A 25945-nucleotide genomic window follows, 5' to 3' on the forward strand; every position below is an offset into this window, starting at 1 on the left:
TCCTTTGGTATCCATTGTAATTTGGTTTGAGCTTACCACTTGAATAATCTACCTGATCACTTTCTTTTTACCTAAACAAATGGAGGCTACCTGATCTGAGTTGTACCATTACCTCAAATAGTAGTGAATGGCAAAAATAGAGAATGTATGGTTTTCTTTGAATTAAAGGTAAAGCCCCAAAACTTATGCAAATTTTCTGCTAACACTTACAGAAATAAGTTTGTTTTCTTGTTTGTTTAAAATATCACTGCAACTAACAAGCCAGTGAGGGAGCAAGGAGTAGGTGGAATAAATACCAAATAATAGGTCAGTTATGGAATCCTCTATAGAAAGACAGGAAAGGAGATTGGGGGAAAAAGGACAAAGGGAAGTAGATACCATGAAGTATGGAATTGAGTTTTTTAGGAAGGGAGGGGAGGGAGGGGGGAGGAAAGTAGAATGGGATAGGGAAATATTGAATAATGCACAATACAAGGTACTGTTTGAACTTGATACTTTATTTTACTGTTTATTTACAAAATAAAATATAAACATTTAGTTCACAGCAATAAAAGTTTGAGGAGAGGGTGGGAGAAAATGGGGGAAAAACTCTGGAAATGGTAGTAAATACTCATATAAGTATGTTATGTTATTTAAACTATTAAATGTTGACCATAAGTTTATGTTTGACATGCTGAACCATCAATAAAAATCGTTGAAACATAAGATATCACTGCAACTAATAAGGTAAGAGTGTGCACATAAATCTAAATCATGTGAAATATAAGCTAGGTGTTGTAGGCAGCATGTATTTAATATTTCTGCTAATGAGTTAACCCATTGACATACTAAAATAGGCCCTTTTAGTATTGCAGCATACAATGAAGGTTGATCATAAAGACTATTGGGAAAAAAGAAATGATTAAAAAATAAATCCTAAATGTAGAGTGCTGCTATTTTAAGGTGAAAGCGCTAGAAATGCATTATTTCAAACATAGCTTGTGTACATCACATCAATTTAGCATTAATGCAAGTTTCTAATGATTCTCACAGGTCTTCCACTCAGCCATCTCTCTCCTCTTCAATCTGTTCAAAATTCTGCTGCACGACTAATATTTCGCCAAAGTCGTTATGCCCATATCAGCCTTCTCCTGAAGTCACTTCACTGGCTCCCTATCCGTTTCCGTATAAAATTCAAGCTCCTCCTATTGACTTATAAGTGCATTCACTCTGCAGCCCCTCACTACCTCTCCACCCTCCTCTCTCCCTACACTTCTTCCCAGGAACTCCGTTCACTAGGCAAATCTCTCCTAATTGCACCCTTCTCCTCCATCGCTAACTCCAGACTCTGTTCCTTTTATCTCGCCGCACCTTATGCCTGGAATAGACTTCCAGAGCTGTTACGTCAAGCTCCATCCCTGGCCGCCTTCAAATCTGGGCTAAAGGCCTACCTGTTTGATGCTGCTTTTGACTCCTAACTTGTCACTTGCTCGTAACCTTTATCTTGTCTTCCTCTCTTCAATAGTCCCTTTCCCTATGTGTCCTATCTATCTGTCCTACCCTTATCCCTTATTTGTACTGTCTGTCTGTCCTGATTTACATTGTAAGCTCTTTTGAGCAGGGACTGTCTTTTCTTCATGTTCAATTGTGAAGCGCTGCGTACGACTGGTAACGCTATAGAAATGGTTTATAGTAGTAGTAGTAATGGGCAGAACTAAATTTTGAACTGATTAGTAAGCTTGAACTTATTTTGTTAAGGAAATAAATTGTTTTAAAATAATATAATTCTTCAGTAATTCACATGAATTTCAAACACTGAAACCACTTGTTATGTGCAGTACAGTCAGTGTCACATGTAGGGTAGGGCCCAAAAATGTCTTGATCCCTAAGCAAACCTTGTCATGTATCCTTCCCTCTCCCTTGACCTCCATACTCAGCATCTCCCTTCTCCTCCTACCCAGCATTTTCCTTCCCTTTTTCTTCCTTACCCCATCTCCATACCCAGCATCTCATTTTCCCTTCCCTGCCCTCCCCCCATACACAGCATTTCCCCTTCCTCTCTTTACCCACTCCCAGGTGGTCAGCATCTAACCTTTCCTTCCCTACCTCCTAAGTGGCCAGCATCTCAGTTTCCTTTTCCTATCCCCTCCCAGATGGCTAGCATCTCACCTTCCCTTCCCTACTCCCTCCCAGGTGGCAAGCATCTCATTGCCCCTTGCCTATGCCCCCTTTATTCTGACATCTCATTTCCCCTTCTTTATCACCCCCTATCCCCTACACCCATATCCAGTACCTTTCTATCTTCTCCTCCCTTCTGGGTCTGCTGACACCACCACCCAACTTCAGCTAGGTCCAGTAGATGTAATAGTAAATCAGCATGGCACAGGGCTTTCCAGCACTCAAGTGATTCCATGTCCCCTACCCCATCTGATGCAAACTTTCCATCGGAGTGCATGGGACACAGCAGGGCCTGTGTTGAAAGGTCCACCATCATAAAATTAAAGGGTTGCTCACTTGGTATGCTAGAGCCACTCCCTAAATTCTGCTGCCCTTGGCAAATGCCTAATCCACCTAATGTTAAGGCTGGCCCTCTGTTCACTGATTCACTGTCCCCATGATGCTTGTACTCTTGTTGTTCAACTTCTTGACTAGTTTAACTGAAGCTAAAAAAATGTCCACTTTGATGGCAACTCCAGTCATTGGAAAGTAAGGCTAGTAGGAGGCAGATGGTCTGTGTCCCAAAAATGGCAAAAAGATAGATCAGGATCAAGTAAGCTTTCTTTGTCCAATTTTTCTTCATCCAAATCTTGAAATTGTTTTAGAATTTCTTCAGTCATAAAATGACATCCACAAGGCATGTTTACCAAAATATAATGCAAAGCTATCAACTAATAGGATAAAGGAGTGCATGACAGAAATTTCCTAGGAGAAACTGGAAATTACTGGTGTCCATTTTAGTCTAAGCAGAAAGTGTCAAAGTGACAAAAGTCTCAACATAAACAAACTCTGGCAACTACTCATACAAAAGGAAAATTTAAGATTAAAAAAATCAATGCCATGATCATTAGATGATAGAGAGCTAAGTGGATGCCCCAGGGAATAGCTCTGAGCTCAAGCCCTAAACCTTACTCATTACGACAGCCTATCCTCATGCTAGTTCACCAAAAAGTTGAAAACCAGTCCTTGGAAAGTGCTGGCACCACTATCAAGCTTATTTTCAAAAGAGAAGGACACCCATCTTTTGGCACAAATCGGAAGATGGGCGTCCTTCTCACAGGGTCATCCAAATTGGTATAATCGAAAGCCGATTTTGGACGTCCCCAACTGCTTTTCGTCGCAGGGACGGCCAAAGTTCATGGGGGCGTGTCGGAGGCGTAGCAAAGGCGGGACTTGGGCGTGCCTAACACATGGACGTCCTCTACCCATAATGGAAAAAAAAGGGCATCCCTGACGAGCACTTGGACAACTTTACTTGGTCCTTTTTTTCTTACAACCAAGCCACAAAAAGGTGCCTGAACTGCGATGAACCTGAGTATGACATTTGAGGCTGGCAAAAAATATTTAAAAAAAATTTTTTTTAGGGTGGGAGGGGGTTAGTGACCACCAGAGGGAATCGGGGATGACCTCCCCTTACTCCCCCAGTGGTCACTAACCCCCTCCCACCCTAAAAAAAATTTAAATATTTTTTTGCCAGCCTTTATGCCAGCCTCAAATGTCATACTCAGGTCCATCGCAGCAGTATGCAGGTCCCTGGAGCAGTTTTAGTGGGTGCAGTGCAGACAGGCGGACCCAGGTCCATTCCCCCCTACCTGTTACACCTGTGGTGGTAAATGTGAGCCCTCCAAAACCCACCAGAAACCCACTGTACCCACATATAGGTGCCCCCCTTCACCCATAAGGGCTATGGTAGTGGTGTACAGTTGTGGGTAGTGGGTTTTGGGGCCTCAGTACACATGGTAAGGGAGCTATGCACCTAAGACCAATTTCTGAAGTCCACTACACTGCCCCCTAGGGTGCCTGGTTGGTGTCCTGGCACGTCAGGGGGACCAGTGCACTACGAATGCTGGCTCCTAGCACAACCAAAGGGCTTGCATTTGGTCATTTCTGAGATGGGCGTCCTTAGTTTCCATTATCGCCGAAAATCAGAAACGACCAAATCTAGGGACGACCATTTCTAAGGTCAACCTAAATTTCCAGATTTGGGCATCCCTGACTGTATTATCAAAACGAAAGATGGACTTCCATCTTGTTTCAATAATACGGGTTTCCCTGCCCCTTCACGAGGATGTCCTCAGAAAAACGTGGGCGTCCCTTTCAATTATGCCCCTCCACATGTTAGTATTGTACTAAGATATGCTAAGGAACCAAAATCCACCCGAGTCATTCCCGAAAGCAGACAAGCCAAGATGACAATGGATAACACTGGATCCATTATCACACTGCATGAGACAGCAGGGCAAGAACTTACAAAGGATTTAATGGCAGTCATGGAGGACAAACTCTCATATCCAGTCAACAATACAAGCCATAAAAGAGGGGTTTGAGTCTCCATCTAACTGTCTTCAACAAGCGGAGAAGTGGTTTGGTTGCAGGAAAACTAAATGGCAGTCACGGAAACACGTGTGTGAGCTGGAGCAGCGCAATCAATCATCAGCTACACAATTGCATAGAGCAGTGCTTCTCAATCCAGTCCTTAGGGCACATCCAGCCAGTCAAGTTTTCAGGATAGCCACAATGAATATTCATGAGAGAGATTTACATGCAGTTCATCCTTGGTAGACAGATGTATCTCATGTATATTCATTGTGGATATCCTGAAAATCTGACTGGCTGGGTGTGTCCCAAGGACTGGGTTGAAAAGCAAGGACCAAGAAAACTTGGAAAGAAGAAATAGCCAGCAGCTAGTAGGCCTCACATCATGAGCTTCAGATGCTTCTGGAGAGATGGCTTCCACAAGCCCTTGAAATAGGCTCAGGGTCCAAATGGAGAGGGTATACGAGAGGGGTCCCAGAAAAAATGGAGGGCCAGAGACCGAAGCCAGTCATCTTTCATATGCTGAACTATCGAGAATATCATACTTTGGAATATGTGAGCCACAAAATGTTATTATTTTAAGATTTTTTCATCATAGATGGTGGCTCATGGGAAAGCTATGGAGTCCTATTGCACCAAGTTTTAAAATGAGGGCATTAAGGTAGCTCTACAATACTTGGCTCAGGTGCAGTTCACTTATCAAAACAAAGACCTGAGATTTGAAGACCCCAAGGAGCTGGAAGCTTTTGTTAAACAAGTTGGGGAGGCACCATTATCACAAGGCTGACCATTAGAGAGACTGCAATAAACTGTTTCATTAGTAAATTATTTCCCACCTAACTCTTATGTGCATGTATACATGCAGCTGGTCTGTGTGAATCCTACAAGAGGCTTTATTATACATGGGAGGAAAAGCTTGGTGATGTAGTCAAAATGCTCTGAACATGCTCCATCCAACTGTTCTGAACACAGCAGTAGAGGAAGTCCCCCTTGCTTTCTGGAAGGCCTGTCAGCCTGCTTCCTTGGTACTTACTTCAGATGATTGTGTTATATTTTGACAATTTTGGAGTATTTTAGGAGGCTCGCACAGATTGATGAACATATTCCAGCAGCTTTGCTATAGGGGTGCTCTGTGTAATGATCACATTCTGCACATTGGTCATAAGCTGTGTGCCAAATTCCCGGAAATCATCTCAGAGAGACTGGATGCAGTGTGGAATAAGTTTATAAATTTATATACTCCCACCTAGGGTATGCTACCTTTAAAGGACCGATAGATTTGTCAATCTGAGTGGCTGGCTGTAGTGAAGAGGGGTAATTGTTGGTCTGGATCACTTGCGGAAACTATTTGCCTATGCACTGGGAGGGAAATTTGAGTGAATGATCTGCCCATCAATGTATTGGCTGGATGCTGCATACATGTATACTCTTACCACTCCACTACAAATTTTGCTTCTGAATGGCAATACATTATGGGTTGGGACTCAAGACAAGTTATTTTGCTCGTGCCCGTGTTTGAATATTTTATATGCTGTTATCTGTTCATTATTCTCTGTTTGAGAGGGTCTGATGCACCCAGAGCATTTGTACGGTGTTATAGGGATTTGGAGAAGACATGGGTGAGGGGAGAGGGAAGGAGTGGATGAAAGAATAATGGGAAAGCTTGTATGTGGTTGTTGGTATGGATTTAGATGGTTGTCTCAGAAGAATGGAAACTACAATGTTCAGAATGGGCTGTGGGACAGAGTAAGGAGTGGACATTTGTAGGAACCAGAGTGGTGTGAATGGACAAATATGATGGTGTGGGTAGACCTAGCAGGGAGCCCACCCTGATCAAATTCCTAGCATATCTACAATGCGAAATCATACGTTTTTCTAGTGAATATGGTTAAGTTAACAATTGCAACCTGTAAATATACACAGGATAAACTTGCCTATAAAAAGAACAAAAATGTTAGCTGTCTTCTGTAAGGAGAAGATAGGTTTCCTGAAAATATGCAATGTCTATCTTACTGCAATGGAACATAAGAAGCTGAAGCAGACTTGGGGGGGGGGGGGGTGAGCTACTCAGCTCTCAATGGCAGACAGTGGGGGGGTGTGTAATGATTTTGCGACACAAACAGCTCCCCCTTTCATATACATAAACAGATTCATGATTGATTTGAGAAGAGGATTTTAAAGGTGAAAACCCTCATTGGAATTGTGGAAGACAATTCTTTAAAGGAGAATTGTTTTTACCCTGTATTAAGGTGACAGGGTACATACAAAGGGGTTGGAAGTAAAGCTAATATTAAGGAATTTTATGCTTCCAGCTGTTTAAGATAGAACTTCACACTCATTTTATTTTTAATTAATTGCGGGAGGGAAAGTATAGGGAAACCTGATCATTCTTTTCTTTATATGGGATAGCTAGCTAGGGACAATCTTTTATCCCTGATAGCTGCGAGTGGCGACATTTTCAAGGGCCATCACCTAGGTAGGGAGTAGGGTTTTCCCTTTTTGTGTTAATTAAAGCCTAGTATAGTAGATATCTGGAGGAGTTCCTGATCCCGGACAGTTTTGTTGGAAGCATCACCTGAATATATGGTACCCACCGAAAGAAAGGAGAAGATAAGAAGCAACAAGAAAGAAAAAAAAGGTATCTTTACATCGCCGAATTCATACTGACTAAGGATCTTGCAGAGATTAAAGAGAGAGAATTAATACAAGAATTTATACTTACCGTATCCTGAAGAAATATCTAGGGAAAGGAAAGAAATCACAAAGAATCAATTCTTGATAAGGGACACATTCCAAACAGTTATTTTTATTGCATGCATGCTTAAATTATAAGTAAAAAAAAAAGAATTAAACTAATACTTATCTGATGTCAGTTACATTCATTAACTGGTAGAGTGATCCTGTGGAGAAACAACGAAACGAATGTTAAAAGCAGGGCTTTTTTTGAGGGGGTACTTGGGGGTACTGAGTACCGGCACCTTTTTCAATGTCTGCTAAAATTGACCCATGGTCCCCAAGTTTTAATGAAAGAGCTCAGGCTCTACACACCAATTCTGCCTTGTCATAGATTCTGTGACTGGTTGCAGGGGGCCTGGTTACTGTGGGGTGGGTCCCTTAGTGATCACCCCACCCCCTGAAGGGTGGCCTGGCATTTGAGTACCGGCACCTTTTTCGCTAGAAAATATGCACTGGTTAAAAGTTACTATGTTTATTATTTTTGAAAAGGTTTCTGGCAAATAGAAACAAAGTTTGTAAGGGGAGAAGGGAACATAGAAACTTAAGTGTCCAAGTGTTACAATGTTTATATCAAAAGAATAACTGGTGAATGTGGAGTGTATAAATTATTAAGTTGTGGGTGGAAAACCATTTTGTTTAATAAAGTTGATGTTTTAAATAAAAATTTTTTTATATCAATTCCATCTCGATAGTTTTTTTTGTACCTCTTCTCCGCTTCTGGGTGGTGTGTTCAGACCACTCGGTCGAGACTACATTGGAAAACCAAACCCGAACACATCTTTGGCACAGGCAGCTCCTTGTGACTCTGGGCAAGTCACTTAACCCTCCATTGCCCCAGATACAAATAAGTACCTGTATACAATATGTAAGCCGCATTGAGCCTGCCATGAGTGGGAAAGCGCGGGGTACAAATGTAACAAAAAAATCTTAAATTCCATTTGAACCCAGGAGTGGGGGAGGGGTTTACAACATTTACAACCACAATTTTTTTTAGACATAGTGGCTAACCTGCTTATTTTCGAACGAGAAGGCAGGCCATCTTCCAACACAAATCGGGAGATGGCCGGCCTTCTCCTAAAGCCGGCCAAATTGGTATAATCGAAAGCCGATTTTGGCCGGCTTCAACTGCTTTCCGTTGCAGGGCCGGCCAAAGTTCAAAGGGGCATGTTGGCAGGGTACCGAAGGCGGGATGGGGGAGTGGTTAAGAGATGGCCGGCTTCGGCTGATAATGGAAAAAAGAAAGCCGGCCCTGACGAGCATTTGGTTGACTTGGTCCCTTTTTGTTCACGACCAAGCCTTAAAAAGGTGCCCGAACTGACCAGATGACCACCAGAGGGAATGGGGGTGACCTCCCCTTACTCCCCCAGTGGTCACCAACACCCTCCCACCCAAAAAAAATCTTTTTTTGCCAGCCTCTATGCCAGCCACAAATGTCATACCCAGCTCCATGACAGCAGTATGCAGGTCCCTGGAGCAGTTTTAGTGGGTGCACTGCACTTCAGGCAGGTGGACCCAGGCCCAGGCCCATTCCCCCTACCTGTTACACTTGTGGTGGTAAATGGGAGCCCTCCAACCCCCCCCCCCAAACCCACTGTTCCCACATGTAGGTGCACTCCTTCATCCCTAAGGGCTATGGTAGTATTGTACAGTTGTGGGTAGTGGGTTTTGGGGGGGGGGGATTTGGGGGGCTGAGCACACAAGGTAAGGGAGCTATGTACCTGGGATCATTTTGTGAAGTCCACTGCAGTGCCCCATAGGGTGCCTGGTTGGTGTCCTGGCATGTGAGGGGGACCAGTGCACTACAAATGCTGGCTCCTCTCACGACCAAATGCCTTGGATTTGGCCGGGTTTGAGATGGCCGTCATTAGTTTCCATTATCGGCGAAAACCAATGGCGGCCATCTCTAACACCGGCGATCTCTAAGAGATTTGGCCGGCCCTGACCGTATTATCGAAACGAAAGATGGCCGGCCATCTTGTTGCGATAATACAGTCGGGTGCACCGTTTGACGGGGCGTTAGAGATGGCCACCCTTATAGATGGCCGGCCCCGTTCGATTATGGCCCTTAAGTTGGCCAGTTACCCCAATTAAAACTCATTGGACGGGGGAGATTTTAACATCACAGCTAAGCCCACTATCAATTGTAAACCTTCTAAACTGGTAGGGAGGACCCATGTGGATAAAGGGGTAAATTATTTTATAAAACAACTTGATATTCTTGATATATGGTGAGTTTTACATCTGTCACATTTAATCTCACACTTTATTTTAATGCTCACAATGTTTATGTATGATTACACTACCTTTTTATTACAGGAATTGTGTTTGCAGCTGTTGAGACTGTAACTATAGAGGCACCAGTATTATCCAATCATTATCACAACATTGAATTTGTGAGGAATTGCCACCCTGTTTGAACACTGACTTCAACTTTTATATGTTCGTGCGCGCCAAATGAGTGGAGTATGAATCCACTAATTCAATGCAGGAGACAGGCCCTCCACTTTACTGGGAGGCAGCAAAGGCTGTGCAGTGTGGACGCATTTTTGCTTACATGGCCTATAAAAAGAAGCAAATGGGAGGGGGGGGGGGGGGGGGACTGCTTAAATTTCCTAGTGAGCTCCAGGGCCGTGAGGTATATTCATATTGGACATAACACAACTCTTCCCACTTTACGGTTCCCTAATATGACCGTTCCACACGAACCTTTTCTTACCACAACATCACTTTGTATTTGTTCACACCGGAGTCTGCGAACACCTCTCTGGTATTATGTAAGCCACATTAAGCCTGCAAATAGGTGGGAAAATGTGGGCTACAAATGTAACAAATAAATAAATAAATATTAATGAGCTAGATGTGCAGACCAAGCAGCATATGCTTACTCTTTGACAAAAATGTATGAATTACTGAATCAAAGGGCCAAGCAGTATATTTATTTTCACAGATATAAAATCTGCAGATGGGGAGGGAAACTTTGGACAAATTTAGTGCAACCTTACTGAAATTCCCCCCAAATAATTAAAAGTGTTAAGTATAAACAAAAACATAATATATTGGATGTCATATTTTGAATATCATAAACAGTAGAACATTACCTGAGGATTACTTACAAATAAGATTTGTGTGGTTTTGTAATACTTTCATTTCATCTTGTTCAATTAGCTAACTAATTGGTATGTAGAAAAAAAACACCGAAATGCAAGAGAGTGTAGAAGCCACTGCACAAATGTGCTGTTTTTTATGTGACCGTAATTTAAGCTAGCTCCACAGACCCACTTTTCCCCTTCTCCTGTTTCTGGCTACCTCATGAAAAAAACATTGAGTTGTGGTGCTGAAAGGATAGTTCTTTTTGACGCAGGGACCTGCAATATATGCAACACATAGCATAGGTGCACCCAAGCTAACTGCTGAGGGGGGTCTTTTACTAAAGCTTAGCTCGAGTTATCTGCAGCAGGGCCCTTAGGAATAAAATGGGTTCTGCTGCAGATAAATCAAGCTAAGCTTTAGTAAAAGACCCTCTGAGACTGTCACACTACAAATATAAAATTCTAAAAATGATATATTATGAGGGCATGTACCAAAAAATTCCTTAACATCCAAAAAAATCTATTGCGAAATAAATATTTTTATATCATTTCATAACTGACAGAAAATCAAATTACATCTGTGGAACATATACCTCTTAAAGAAGCATACTTATGTAATTGGAATATATTCAAAATCATTAAAAGTTTTAATTTTTAATTGTTAAGAGGGATTCTCAGTCATAACTCACCCAAGCAGGGATGCCCACTTTCATAGACTAATACTCTAGAAGGTGGATAGGTTTCTCAATCATTGAACACCCCCCACAAATATTTTTACAATATTAATCACACCCTATGCCACAGCGATCACTGTGCTCCATATATCTATTAAATATATTTATTGCAATCTAAGAACAGTGTATTCTATCTAAATACAATGAATCCTCTCTATCATATACTCAATGTTACCTAATATTCCAAAATTTCAGTATTTTCAGTAACATGTTCCCCATAATTTCTATAATGCACACATATTGCTTAGTTATATGTTTCTAATCACCATCTGCTTGAAAAATAAGAAAGCAGCACTTATCTCAGGGCTGTCAAGTTAATATGCCCCACCCGGCAGCCATTGCAAAACAGCTCTTCTGCTTCAATTCACTGGAGCTTCCCTATGCACTGGTTACCTCCACTAGCAGTGTCCCTCCTAACACCCGACAATCTAATCAATCTGCCACAATCTAATAAACAATAAATGCACCAACATCTCTGATATTGTGTATGACATCTAACAAACTTTTATAATGCTCAGCTGGTGGGAAATGATGTCACTGATGTGCAGACAAGTCTATTGGTAAAGAACCTACAAATACACTTCAAACTAAAAGTCCTGAGAGGAACAAACATTAACTTTTGAAAATACCTAAAAAGCCCACCAGCCCTCTCAAAGATATTGCATAATATTCAAAGTAGTACAAAAATGATCACTCTGTAAATGATAAGCAAATATTAAAACACAGTTTCTCAGTTGAAGTGAAAATTCACAATAAACAGTTCTATTCATATGACAGAGTTCCACTCGATAAAGTCATTAAGCCCCCATGGTGTAACGGTATTGAGCTCAAAAATCCAAAACTGTTCTTTCTTAGCCAAGATCACTTCAAAATCACCACCTCTAATGGGATGAGGAATATGATCTATGACCAACCATTGGAACTGATGGAACTGATGTTGAACTTGTTCACAATGAGATACCAAGGGAGCCATTAGAGCTTGATTTTTTTTTAACCAGCTCTTATGTTCAGTCAAATGAACTTTTACCATTCTTATAGTCCGACCCACATACAACAGTTGGCAGGGGCATATGATAATATATATTGCATAAGTTGTTTCACAATTAGTATTATATTTCTAATCATACGTTTAATCCTTACAGGATATTTCCACTATGTACAATCAATAGTCTGTGAGCAAAATGTCCACATGTAGAATAGCCCTGAATAGATGTATCCCCAAGTTGAATGTCACTCATATATGTAGAATGAACCAAATGATCTTGAAGATTATGTCCCCTCTGATAAGCTATACAAGAACGTTGCTGAAATATTAGATGAAAAGAAAGAACATCCCAATGTTGATCAGTGGCTCGAGCTACATGAGGGGCTAAATCCGAAAGTGTAAGCACACATACAGATTTGTCCAATGTCTGCTTTGGCTTGTCCAGCAATAACAAAGAACACTGGGCAAACCATGCACGCTTGAATGCTTGTTGAATACTCGAGATAACCCTGCTCCTTCAAACAAATAGTCAAATTACCAACTTGTTGTTTAAAAGCTTCATCTGTTGAACAAATCCGTCGTAACCGGAGAAACTACCTCACTGGTAAAGAGTTTTTCATACGCCAAAGGTGAAGGCTGGTGAATTTTAATAAAGTATTTCAGTCTATTGCTTTTCGAACTCAGTTACTCCAATACTGTCACCTTCTTTATAAACTTGAGTATCCAAAAAAGACAAAGATAATGAGCCACATTGCATTGAATTTCTCTGTCTCCACCAGCAGCCAGGAGTCTCGATGTTCTATAAATTGCTTGGAGCTCAAGGCAGTGCAGAATGCATTATGCAACTTTGTTCCCTTTCTGGCGAGGGCACTGGTTCTAGTTTTCTACTACAATGAGACGGTGGCAGCTTATACCAAGAAATAAGGTGGGACCTGCAGCTGTCCGATGGCAGTGGAGGCAGTGAAATTCTTCTCTGCTTGTCGGCAGCTCACATCACTGGGTCCTTGAAATGTGGAGGCGGACTTTCTCAGCATGCATTCCATGAACCCGGGATAATGGGAACTATCCATCCAGGGTTTTCAGCCGATAGTGGACTGATGGAGTTCTCTGCTTTTGGACTTCATGGTGACGAAAAGGGGTTTCCTAGTGTCCAAGTTCTTCAGCCATTGGAAAGAACTGAGATTCTTGGGGATCGATGCTCTACTGCAACCCTGGCTGGAAACACCTCTACTGTATGTCTTCCCTCCTTGGCCCATGGTAGGCCACATGTTGAAAAGAATCACATTGCACCAGGTTTGAGTAATTCTCATCATCCCAGATTGGCTGCAGAGGCCATGGTACATAGACCTGATTTGACTGCTGGGTGAGGATCCTCTCCACCTTCGGCAGGTATGCAGCCTACTGAAGCAAGGTCCATTGTTCATGCAGGATCCGTGCCACTTTGGCATTATGACTTGGCCATTGAAAAGACTCAGTTGAGACAAAAAGGTTATTCTAACCGGTTATTGCCACTTTGCGAGGGTGTGTCAGACGTTCGAGGGCTGTATTTGTTTAGCAAAACTTTCTCTCTTCTTTGTTCAGATTGTGCACATCCTAGCATTTCTCTGGGCATGCCTTCAGAAAGGATTGGCTTTGGATTCTCTAAAAGTTCAGGTTGTGGCTTTGGCTTGTTTCAGTCATGCATCTCTCCAGTGTTTACCACACTGGGACACAATTACCACATATGCTATGTGACATGTTTCAGCAGTTAGCTTGGATATACTTATGCTATCTGTTGATGTATGTATTGCTGGTCCCTATGTCAAAAAGAACTATCCTTGCAGCACCACAACTCAATGTTTTTTTCATGAGGTAGCCAGAAAGAAGAGAGGGGGGGATAGATCTGTGGAGCTAGCTTAAACTACGGACACATAAAAAAATGTTTGTGCAGTGGCTTCTACACTCTCTTGCATTTCAGTGGTTTTTTTTCTACGTACCAATAAGTTAACTAATTGAACAAGATGAAATGAAAGTATTACAAAACCACACAAATCTTATTTGTAAGTAATTCTTGGGCAATGTTCTAATGTTTATGATATTTAAAATGTGACATCTGAGATAATATTGGTGGCAGCATTTCTTTTTGCTTCAACTTCAATGTGGAGAAAAAATGAAAAACAAATCCCTCCTGTCTCTCTTGTGAGGCTGTAACTTTTTTTGAGTGCCACTCTTTTAAAAATCTATTACATGGTACAATTCAAGCATTCCATTGGTCCCCGTACATTATTTTCTACTCCTTGGTTGTTTTCTGTTATTCCTGTCTGGCTTTGATTTCTTTGGTGTCTGGTTCTCCTTCTTCTTCTTGCTTATACAAACAGCCATGGCCGTTTTTGCCTGTATGATATAGGATTCGTATGTTTACACCCTTATGCTGTTCAAAAACACTACATCGTTCAATGTAACTTTTTTTTTTTGTTTTCTGCCCATCCTAGCTTGGCTTGTAGTTTTCTGGCATCTTGTAACAATTCTACGTCTTTTAGCTTAACAACACTCATGAGTGCTTTGAGACTTCTCACAAAACACAGATTATTAGCTACGTTGTTCAGATCTACTAAAATGTCTTCTTTTTTTTGCAGTGATCCTTTACTGAAAGGCAAAAAACATTTATGCTATATGACAAGGCTGTCTAGACCTAAAACATCAGAAAGAAATATCATTTATGATTGTGAATATATGCAGGACATAGAGTTACATATCCTCAGCTACATTTTTTGCAATGAATCTTTACCATGAATGGGAATGGGAATTCAAGGGGTTGAACCTTCTCCAAGGGCTCATAGGTCCTTTTATTGATAAGCGGTTCAAGGACTACACTTTCATAGTGCACAATTCAGAAGGATATGATGGTTATTTAATTGTCAGTTATTTGTTGAGGGAAATGATTACTATGAGTTTGTTAGCGCAGGGCTGTAAGCTTTTACAGATCGGAATTGAACTGCTGGGCATTCACTTCATAGATTCTCTAAATTTTCTGCCCATGAAGCTTAGCAAGCTCCCACAAGCCTTGGGTTTTGAAGACAGCAAAGGGTACTTTTCTCACTTTTATAACACCTTGGAGAATCAAAACTGTGTGGGGGAAATGCCTGAGGAAAAAAGTACTACAGAACATATACAGATCAGGTTTGCACTAAAGGGTAACGAAATACAGGTGGGTGACTACTTTGTCGATGGTTATGCCATTGTTAACGGCGAGCGCTGGTATTTTGAACAGACGTCTACACAGCTCTTTGCAGAATACATAAACATGCATATACATCAAAAGCAGTAGTCATCCGGAGGTTTCCATGGTGGTGTACTGATACTAAACAACAAAGTAAGAGAGAGAGAGAGATGCCAGTTGGGGACTGCTGATTTTGCTGAGAAGGGAGAGGTTATGGGGGAGGCAACAAGCTGTTTGATCTTACACAGGCAGTACAGCGTCATTACAAAGCAAGCATTTCACACAAACAGATGCTATTTCTTTGCAGGAATGGCCCTGTAAGTTTGCTTATCTATAACACAAAATAACTATGGCTGTGTATGTGGGAGGTTTTTTTTTCAGAAACCAGCTCTGGGGCATGATCTCATACAGATGTCTTGAAAACAGGGTTGTAACAAGATGTAGATGGACACACTGGTAAGCTCTGCAGGAAAAAAAAAAGGGGGGGGGGGGGTTGAGTGGGTAGGGGTTTGTGGATTCTCTTGCTCCAAAATAGACGGCTTTGCTAAATACTACGTTGTAGGTTTGCTATACATATGCAACACAGTTTTTCTTTTTAATTTCCTTTCAAAGTGGCTGCAGAGAAAACCAGATCTTGCAGGCAGGGTTCATGACTTCTGCCTGAGTGAATGGATCTGAAAGCCTAATGATCCAAAGTTCCTATGGGTTCTTGTGTAAGTTAATCTCAAAACAGCTTAGCATCCAGCTTTAAAAATAAGCACAAGGTATCCTTTTAAAAGAAAAAAAATTATAAGAAAAAGAAAACAAAATGTCTGTCTATTTTTTTTCCTGTGAGAAAAAAAGTTAAGCTGCACATGAGCACATTCCTCCATGGCTCTAGGGGACAGTATTGGGGCTCTTTTTATGTCACTTCCCATCACGTGATCCCATCCAAGATGGTGACCAGCAATAGAAACAGGATATGATGTAGTGCAACCAATACAAAAATGGGGCTGGGCTATGCAAATAAGATGGGTTCAGGGGAGGGATTATACAAAAGGAACAAGATGAATTCATAAAAGAGGTTGGGAGTGTGTAGGGTGGGACACAGACAAGAAGTGGGCAGGGCTTGAGCTACTGATTGGCTATTGGAACCAGAAGTGGGCACGGTCACCTGTCAAAATATGCAAATTAGCTTTGACAAATACCGGTGGGATACACTACTTACATTATTAAATTTAGTTCTGGACATTTTAATGAATGACCAATGGTGATACATATAGAAGGCAAGCAAACTGCTCAAAACACAGCAGCTTATATTCAGAAAAACAAGATTCGAAAGCGCCAAACCTCTACGAGAAAAACTACACTGGCTCCCAATCAAAGAACGCTTTGCGTTCAAAATCTGCACCCTGGTTCACAAAATCATTTACGGCAATGCCCTGGGATACATGACAGACCTCATAGACATACCAAACAGAAACACAACAAGATCAACACGAACATACCTAAATCTTCACCATCCAAGCGGTCCTGTGGCACACCATCCAACCCCTCCCCTCCTCAGAAAAGAAAATCCTTAACCAAGGAACTTTCCTTCACAGCTTTTGTTAGAGAAATGGTGGAAGCCATTCCATTTGAGTTAGAGATGGAGGACGAGGCCATTGTGGAATTGTTTACCATCTTGGAGTATGACTTCCCACCATAGAGAAACTATGATTGTACCCCTTCACAGAGTTCTCTAGGATGCACAGATGAAGAACTGGGAGATCCCTCTTTCTGTGCAGATGGTTCCAAAGAAGGTTAATTCTATTTATAGAATCCAGAAGGCTCCTGGATTCTAGAAAGCCCAGCTACCCCACCACTCAATGGTGGTTGAATCTGCTCGCTAAAGGGCCAGAAGTTTAAAGACTTATCCCTTGGCTTCTCCAGGCATGGAGGCTCAGATGCTGGACTCTTTTGGGGAAAAGGTTTATCAGGCCTCAATGCTTGTTTCTCATATTCAGGCTTACCAGCTGTACCAAAGCCTCTATTTGAAGTCCATGGTGTAGAGTGTGCTTGATTTTGCAGACACTCTCCCTACGGAGCAGGCTGCACAGCTTCACCAGCAGACCAAAAGCAGAAGGAGTGTAGGAAGCATTTGGCCAGAGGTACATTTGCCTTGGGTATAGGGATACATAGACTCTAATAACTGCATGTCTCTGACCTGGAACATTCAGTTCAGGAGAAGTTATCAGAAGTCCCATGCCAAAGGGATAATCTTTTGGGGGACAAAGTGGAAGAGGTTGCTGACTTCATCAAAAAGCATTCTGACACCATTAGGTCCTCTCTAGGCCTCCTCCTCTTGCCTCCTCCACAGAGATTTTCTGGTGGGCCTCAAATAAGAGCCTACTACCCTCAAAGATCTATATCACTCCTTCTTCCCAGTTACAACAGGCCCACCCTTAGTGCTCCTGTCCCTCGCAGCAGCACCCTTAGAAATCTCAGCCTGCTTCTCACTCAAAACAAGGGACAAGTTTATCACTGGTTCCACGAGAGCATAGCCACAATCAGAGTGATGTCCTGGATGACTTGGTGAGAGGGAGGCTGAATGTTGACCAAGAAAGGTGGCACTTTATAACCTCTGACTGTTGGGTTCTCAAAATAATCTGGGTAGGTTATGCACTACATTGACAAATATGACCGCCAGATTGCCCACCAAGAGAGTCTTTCATCAGCTCTCAGCATAAGGCAGTGGTTGCAGAGGAACACGCTGCCCTTCTAAAGGCCAATGTGGTCAAACCCATTCCACCAGGTTCCTCAGTTCTGCTCCAGACTCAGGTCGCATGGCAGACCAGTTTCAGATACCTTCCGCCACTGTGGAGAGGGTCTTCTGTATGTGTATCCTCCTACCCCTCTAGTAAGGAAAACATAGCTGAAACTCAAGCAGGACCAGGGAAACATGATCCTCATTGTGCCTTACTGGCTGAGACAGATTTGATTTCTTCTACTTCTGGAGTTGTCCCTGGCCCTCATGGCCTGGATATTGAGAGCATAGAATTTGAATACTTGCATCTGCCTGAGGGTGTTTCTGGGATCCTGTTGATTTCCAGGAAAGATTCTACTAAGAGGTGTTATTCATTTAAATGGAAGAGGTTTGCCATCTGCTGTGAGGGCAAGGCCCTAGATCTCCTCTCTTGTTCAACACAAAAGCTATTTGAGTACCTCTTGCACCTCTCTGAGTCTGGTTTGAAAACCAATTCTGTAAGGGTTCACATTAAGATTAGTGCTTTCATTCACCTTTTAGGAGGTAATGGTTTAATTGTTCACTTCATGAGAGGTTTACTTTTGACAAAGCCCGCCCTCAAAACTGCAACTGTGTCATGAGACCTCAACATAGTCTCGGGATTCAAAATGGCCGCCGAGAGTTGAAGTCTCGCAAGGCTGCTTCAATTCGCGGCCATTTTGAATCCCGAGACCGTCACACAGCAACAGGATGCAGGGCAAGGGCAGCGCTCCGGGCAGGAAAGAGGGGGCTCTTTTCTGCCCCTTAGTGGTCACTAGACCACCAGGCAGTAGATAGTAAGTAAGGGGAGGGAAGGCTAGGATAGGTCCGCTGCCCGCCCACCCGTTTGTCCAGAAATCCGGACAAACGGACGGACTGGCAAAACCCACCCAGACGCCCAGACATGTCCTCAAAAAGAGGACATGTCCGGGTAAATCAGGACGTATGGTAACCCTATGGTGGACGGATCGTGCAGCTGCTCTGGATTGCTGGCTGGTAGCTCCTGTCCCAGATTCTTCTGGTGACAGTGGAGCCAGGGGTGTGCTGGTAGCCGTGTTGGGGCTAGTTTTAGATGATACTCAGTGGTCCTGAGTTCCTCATCTGCCAGCTAGGGTGATGTCCAATGACCCTGGCTCCCTCCCCTCCCCTACCTCCCCTGGTTGTCTTTATAGCAGGGTGATGGTTGATTGTGACATGGAGTAACTTGTATCCTCTGTGGGGGTTCTTCTCATCTATGGTGGTAGGTATATCTGAATTTCTGCCTCTGAGGTAAGCCTTTATTTATTCCTGACCCTAGTGAAGAAGGTTGTTTAAAAAAAAAAAAAAAGAAGAAAAAACTTTGTTTTTCCTTCTTTCTCTTGCCTGTTACCTGATTTATTTTTAGTTCCTTCTTCTTGGGGCTTCCTTTGTTTTTGGCAGGTGCTGTCCTTGTGTTCAGCTTTGCTTCTCTGCTCTCTCAGGTTTTGTCGGGCCATTTTGTTCCCTCGCGGTGCTTTCGCTCTTTCCCGCCTTTGGCAATGTATTCTAGGGGTCCGCTTGCAAAGTTTCTTTTAATTTCGCTGGCCGGTGTCTGATTCTGATCTTAGACCCTTCCGAGCTGGTACCAGTTGCTTTGATTTTTTTTTTGTGGGGCACGGCTCGTGTCTGGATCACAAAACTCAGTTGTTTTTCTCCTCTTCACGGTCCTAGTCGGCGGCTGGTTCAGAGGACGGCCCCGTTACTGGAACTTGTACCTTTGCTGGTCGGAGGTCTTAGTCTGCCGTTTCCAAAGTGGGGGAAGTCTCTCGCTGGCTCCGTTTGGCTGCAGGCTTGGTCTTTTTAGTCCAGGGCTATTTTTTCTTTCCTATCAGCCTTACATGGCGTTCGGTCAGTTCTTTTTCAGACCGTCCGGTCTCTGCTGCTTCAGACATCTTGCTTAAGACGTCCCTGCTATTTGATTCTTGTTTTGGCAGCAGTTCTTCCTCCCTTCCTTAGGGATGTTCTGGTTCTCTCGTCCCCGTGGATCCCTCCTGTCTGCTCTGGTTTGTCTGCAGTGTACTTTCCTTCTAGCGGGGGTCTGAATTGCCCTTGGTGTGCAACTGCTAGCTCTTATCCCTCTTCTGAGTACTCTCGGGAGCGCCAGTCTTTTGCTTTGACTGCCCCATCGCTGCATGTTGAGCACAGCTTCATTGTTCCGTGCAGTTCCACCGATCCCTGTTGGGCACGGCTCCATCGCTGTACGTTGAGGACAGCTGTGTCATGGCATGTTGAGAGAAGTTCCTTCTCTGCGTATTCTGCAACCTTTCAGCTCTGCATAGTGAATGCAGCTCCATTGTCGCATGTTGAGTGTAGTTCTTTCTCTGCAGGTTTCAGTGTGGGGAGCAGTCCTGTGTCTGCGTGTAGAACATGGCTCTTTTTCTGCCTGTGGAACACAGCTCCTTGTCTGTTTCTGGCATGCATCTCTCTCTTTGCGTATGGAACGCAGCTCCCTGTCTGTGTGCAGAGCGCAGCTCCACCACCTGTTGAGTGTAGCTCCATCTCTGTGTGTTCAGCACAACTCTTCTCTGCAGATTGGGTGCAGTTCCAGGGTGGTGTGTGGAGCACAGCTCTGTAACTGCAGGTGCTGCACAGCTTCATGTCTGCGTAGGAAGCATAGCTCCTTGTCAGCGTGTGGAGCGCTGCTCCTTGCTGGCGTCTAGAGCGCAGTTCCATGCTGGCGTCTGGAGTGTAGTTCCTTGCCGGTGTCTGGAGCACAGCTCCTTACCTGAGTCAGGAGCGCAGCTCCTTGCTGGCGTCCGGAGCGCAGCCCCTTGTTTGCGTGTGGAAAGCAGCTCGTTGTCTGCGTTTTATACACAGTTCCATTACTACCACAGCTACAGGTACCTCTAACATCCAGCTCTTTCAGTGGGGCACTGCTCATCCTTTGTCTGTTACTCTCAGCTTCTTCTTTGCTTGTTCAGTGCATTTCTATCTTTGTCAGAGGTGTGCAACTCCTTCTGTGCCTGTGGTGCGTGACTCAGTTTGTGTGCTTTGAGTGCAAATCTGTTTGTTCTCGTTGAGCACGGATCCTACTCTGCCTGATAAGCGCAGCTTCATTTCTGTCCCTTGAGCACAGGTCAATCTCTGACTGTGGAGCATATTTTCACCTTTGCCTGTTGGGCACTGTTTCACCTTGTCGGTCAACCCCTGCTCTTTTCTGCGGGTTGGATACAGTAACTTCTTGGCAGCTGTGGCATACCGCAGTTTAGATTTTTAGACAAGGCTGCCTTGTCTCCTGTTAGTTACTATTCCTGTGGCACCTTTTCTTCCCATAGCCTCTTGGTGGCTGGCAAGAAGCTTCTCCATTGCAGGAATCTGAATTCGTTTCTGCTCCTTTTGTGGCTTCTTGGCACCTTGGGGGTCTTTTCTCCACAGTATGGCTCTCAGCTCTCTTTCTTTTTGTCTCCTTTTGTTCTCTTGGCTCTGTTCTTTCATCTCTAAGTCCAGAGTGAGCTGGTTTAGGAGTACTCTCTTTCTACGATTGTATCTTGGTATGCTGCTGGCCTTTTTCATGGTTCTCCTGGAGAGACTAGCGCTCCAGTTAGTTGGCTCTCTCGACTCTGGAGTCTCTTCTTGTTCTGTGGATAATTCTCTCACTGGTGCAGGTCTGGGTGGTTCCTGGGCCTTGCTTCCTTTCTTCTATGAAGTGTGGTGCACTGTTTGGGGTTGCGTATTCCTAGTACTTGTTAGGGTCGCTTCCTCCGACCATCTGGGACTCAAGGTAGACTGGCAGGTTTGGGAGTTAGTCGTCGTCCTGCCAGGGTTCGGAGAAGTGGATCCTGTTCTAGGAGAGACAGTTCTTCTTCTTGTTGCTCGGATACGACTGTTGCCTTTCTTGCAAGGGGGGTCCTTGGCATGAGTATCTTTGCTGCGTCTTTTGCTACTCTCAGGACAGGGGTACATAGTTTTTCTTTTGCTCAGGGCGTTTGTTTTACGCCCTACGGCTTCAGTTCCTTTTCTAGTGTCTAACTCTGTTCCATTTTGGTAGCCTGGTAGTTCGTATATTCGAATCCTTTTCTGCTGATCAGTTTTTTGCTGTGTGTATAGCTTTGTTGATTTTTCAACCTTCTGCATTCTTCTTTTCTCCCTCCCCCCCTTTGGGAAACTGCTTTGCTACATCCCATTAGTCTGGACTGGTCTCATATAGATGACAAGGAAGGAAAAATTATGTTCTTACCTGATAATTTTCTTTCCTTTAATCATACCAGACCAGTCTCGATGCCCTCCCTGGCTAAATTCTGTCAGTGTTGTTTCCTTTAGGTATCCCTGGCTGTTCCATGATGCTTCAATACGGTGGGATGTCCTACAGCACTGTCTAGTTCATCTTCTCTATTCAATCTCCTGCCACTTGTTGTTGTGCCTGCTCCGTAGGACTCCTGTTACTTGGGATCACGGAGTTCTTTCTCTGGTTTCAGGGGTAGAGCTCTTTGTGCTTGGGCAAGCTTGGTATGGACCATTCCCTCCCACTTACTTTACTGTGAGGGGAGGTTGCAGTTGCCTTTGGCCAAGCAGTAACAGTTAGGTTCTGCATATTGGCTCTAAGAGTTTGCCTGTTTTCTTCTAAGACTTCAGAGCACCATTGCTTGGCTATTTGAAATACTGAATATTCTAGGCTGCACGATACCCTTAAAGGGTGGTTTAGTTGGAACTATTTTCTCTGTCTCCTTCTGCTGGTAGATGAACACAACCCATTAGTTTGGACTGGTCTGGTATGATTAAAGGAAAGAAAATTATCAGGTAAGAACATAATTTTTCCTTAATGATTTGGTGCTATGCTGCCTACATGAGTTCTGTTGCTAACCAGGATGCCCATGTAGGCACTGCTTGCTGGATTTCTGTGTGTAAGGGGAGAGGACAAAGGGGTGTAGCTCTCTAGCACTGTTCCCTCTAAGATAAGTGAGAGTCCTTCAACTCCATTGCTGCCATTGGGGGATGGTGCAGCACAGGCAGGTTCCTTGGAGTCCTGCAGAGCTTGCCTGTCCCTCACAAGATTAAGCATGGCATGTATATGTTTATAAAAGGACCACAGCAAATTTTACCATGAGTAACTCATTCCTCCAACGTAGTGCCTGAAGAGTATTGAAAGCAGACTCATTTACTTATTGAGGAAAGCACTGGAGACTTTTTGCAAACCCTCAAAATAGACATTGTAAGACATTGTAAGAAAGGGAAACTGGAAGATCAAAGACAGCAGAATTACAAAGGATGTTTGCCTTTAATTTTGTGTAACACTGTGATATTTATTTGAGGAATGTAAAATGTGAAATATAATGTGCAGTGCAATAATATTCAAAACAGCAAGTTGTATAAAACTTTAAACGCTTATAGAGTCACTAAGCAGACACGCTACAGGAGTGAATGGGTATGAAAGACAGAAGAGAGTTGTGTGTGTATTTACAGATTTTAAAATGCACATGAGCAGGTTTTGAAGCGCATGTGTTCAATAAAGAGTTTTGTATTTCAACAGTCTGGAGCAAATTTGTAATTTATAACACGAAGGCTCCGGTAGTATATTTGAGTCCCTGATTGTACAATATAATGTATATGTTTAGTCATATTCACTGCTGTCCTTTGCTATCAAAAATGATTTTGAAACATTGGAATACTTTGAAAAATTCATCTCATGTTTCAAATATTATTAAGGTTTGCATTTCAAAGAAGAAAGAATAAGAGGGACTTTATGGTTCATTTAACAGTACAATCTGTTTCAACACGAACTTTCAAGCAGCAAAGTCATTTTTCAGTTTGGACAGTGTATTGTTTGTCAGCATAATTTTGAAATTGAAGAATTTGTTTATCCATTTAAGGTTTACTTATAAGTTAACAACAGTAAGCAGGCGTCCTGCAGTAGTTTCGGAATCGGCATGTGCTTCCTATGCGCTTGATTTTATTTTTAGCACTGGGCGCCTGCATGGGGGTGGAGAGTAGGCGTGTTGCGCTAATCAGTTAGTGCAGCTACTTGAGCACATGCTAACCCATTAGCGCAAGATTAACAAAGAGCCCTTACTGCCTAGAAAATAGGTGTCGATAAGTGCTCATGTGCTCATGGCCACACGCTAATGGAGAAATTAGCACATGGCCATTAATAGGGAAAATTGGGCCACTGTACCACTGCACTTAAAATGGCCTCAGCACACAGGAAAGTCTCGCACTGGGGCCAGCACAGGCCACTTTTTAGTGTAGCTTAGTAAAAGGGTCTTAATGACTAATTGCACCACAAGTAGCATGGTTTATCAGCAAACTGCATCTCATATTAAAATTAACTTGTATTATTGAACCTTGCTAGCGCCCATTTCATTCGTTCCACAAACGGGCCTTTTTTACTAGTTAGTTTATATTGTTGTGCAGACTGGATGGACCATACAGGTCTTTTTCTGCCGTCATCTACTATGTTACTATGTTTAACCAATCTAGGAACATTTCCAATTGTGCTATACTGTCATCCCATACCATAAAGACGTCATCAATATAACGTTTCCACACCAGTATCTGCATGTGGAATGATGATGCCAACAGCCATTTTTCCTCAAAGGCATTCATAAATATGTTCGCAAGTATTGGCGCGAACATGGCGCCCATTGCGACTCCCGAAGTCTGCACATATGTTTTCTGTTGGAAACCGAAGAAATTCTTACATAATGCTATTTTCGTTAATGTCACTAAGAACTCCGTAGGGACCTCATTGCTTGTCTACTAGTTATTGTATTGTATATTCCGTGTACTTTAGTGGAACATTGCTATTAGATTTTGACAATATTTCTAGAATAAGCAGCATAAAATGTATTGTACTGTTTTGGGATCTTGTCATGTACTTGTGACCTGGATTGGCCACGGTAAAATATGGCACTTTACCACAGCTTAGTTTACCATGGGAGTCACTAAACTGTGGTAATTCAGTACCACAGGTTAGCAATTCCCATGGTTTGCAAGCTGTGCTGCTCAGTTGTCTAAGAGTATCGAGCCACTAATGAACAGCCTGATGTTCCTGGGGAGCCTTTTTTAAGAGGCCACAGTTTCTCTGAGCTGAAGAGTACTCCCCCTCCCCTAAAGAGAGATCCCTCATCCTACCTCTTCCAATCCCTAAAAGTCTAGGGGTTCCAGGACAGGATTGATTCCCAGTCGCTCCTGCCAGCACTGGGTTGAAAACTCCCCTCCCCCCTTGAGGAAACCTCCTAGCAAGTAGTTTCATGGTACTACTGCTAGGGGTCAAGCCATTATATAAGGACCTTAATGCATATTAGTTAATAACCATCTCAAGGGCATAGTTATCAATGTGGACTACTATTAAGACGTGTTATTTTACTGCTAACCCAAGCTAGTAGTAACTAGGTTTCACTGCATAAAATGGGGCCTGTAGTAAAATAGCGCAAGTTAGTAGCCCACGTTGATAACTACATCCCTCAGTCAATGTTCTAAGTTAGGCTGTAGAGTCATGTGCTGTGCCATGTTACTTTGACTCCAGTTAACTTGCCATGTTATTTGATCTGATTTCCAAAATGAGATGAAAATTACTTTTCCCACTGATTCTACTTTTAATTAAAAACAGAACTTCCAAAACATCTGTGAAATCTTTGATTACAAAAAGTCCTTATTTATATTGTGCTGTGCTGTGTATTCTGATTATTATGATTATTATAAGGAAGAAAGTTAGTAAGAAGGTAAAAATGTTTTTCTTCAGGAGTTAGGTGAGGATTGTTAAATGTGAAAATAAATGATTTTGTAGCCAGTATAATTAAATCTGTATAGTGTAAAAAGTTATGTGCATCTTTAATACTGTTCTATTTATCTAAAATCAGTAACCTCATTGGTTGCAACTGTTTCTTTTCCATAGTCCCCTGGATTCTATATATGATGGCTAAATTTGCATGCGCAAATTAATGAGCATTGCCAATTTGAATGTGCAAATAAATTGGTTAATGAGCCAATCAG

The 25945-nt window shown here is 42.8% G+C and overlaps 1 protein-coding gene across 1 annotated transcript in view; it reads left to right on the forward strand.

Annotated features, from left to right (window-relative positions):
* The window catches only part of SCUBE1 (signal peptide, CUB domain and EGF like domain containing 1), a 1083891-nt gene that overhangs the window by 569863 nt on the left and 488083 nt on the right, over window positions 1-25945 (forward strand).

The sequence above is a fragment of the Microcaecilia unicolor genome, chromosome 9, assembly GCF_901765095.1.
Source record: "Microcaecilia unicolor chromosome 9, aMicUni1.1, whole genome shotgun sequence".
NCBI classification, from domain to species: Eukaryota; Metazoa; Chordata; class Amphibia; order Gymnophiona; family Siphonopidae; genus Microcaecilia; species Microcaecilia unicolor.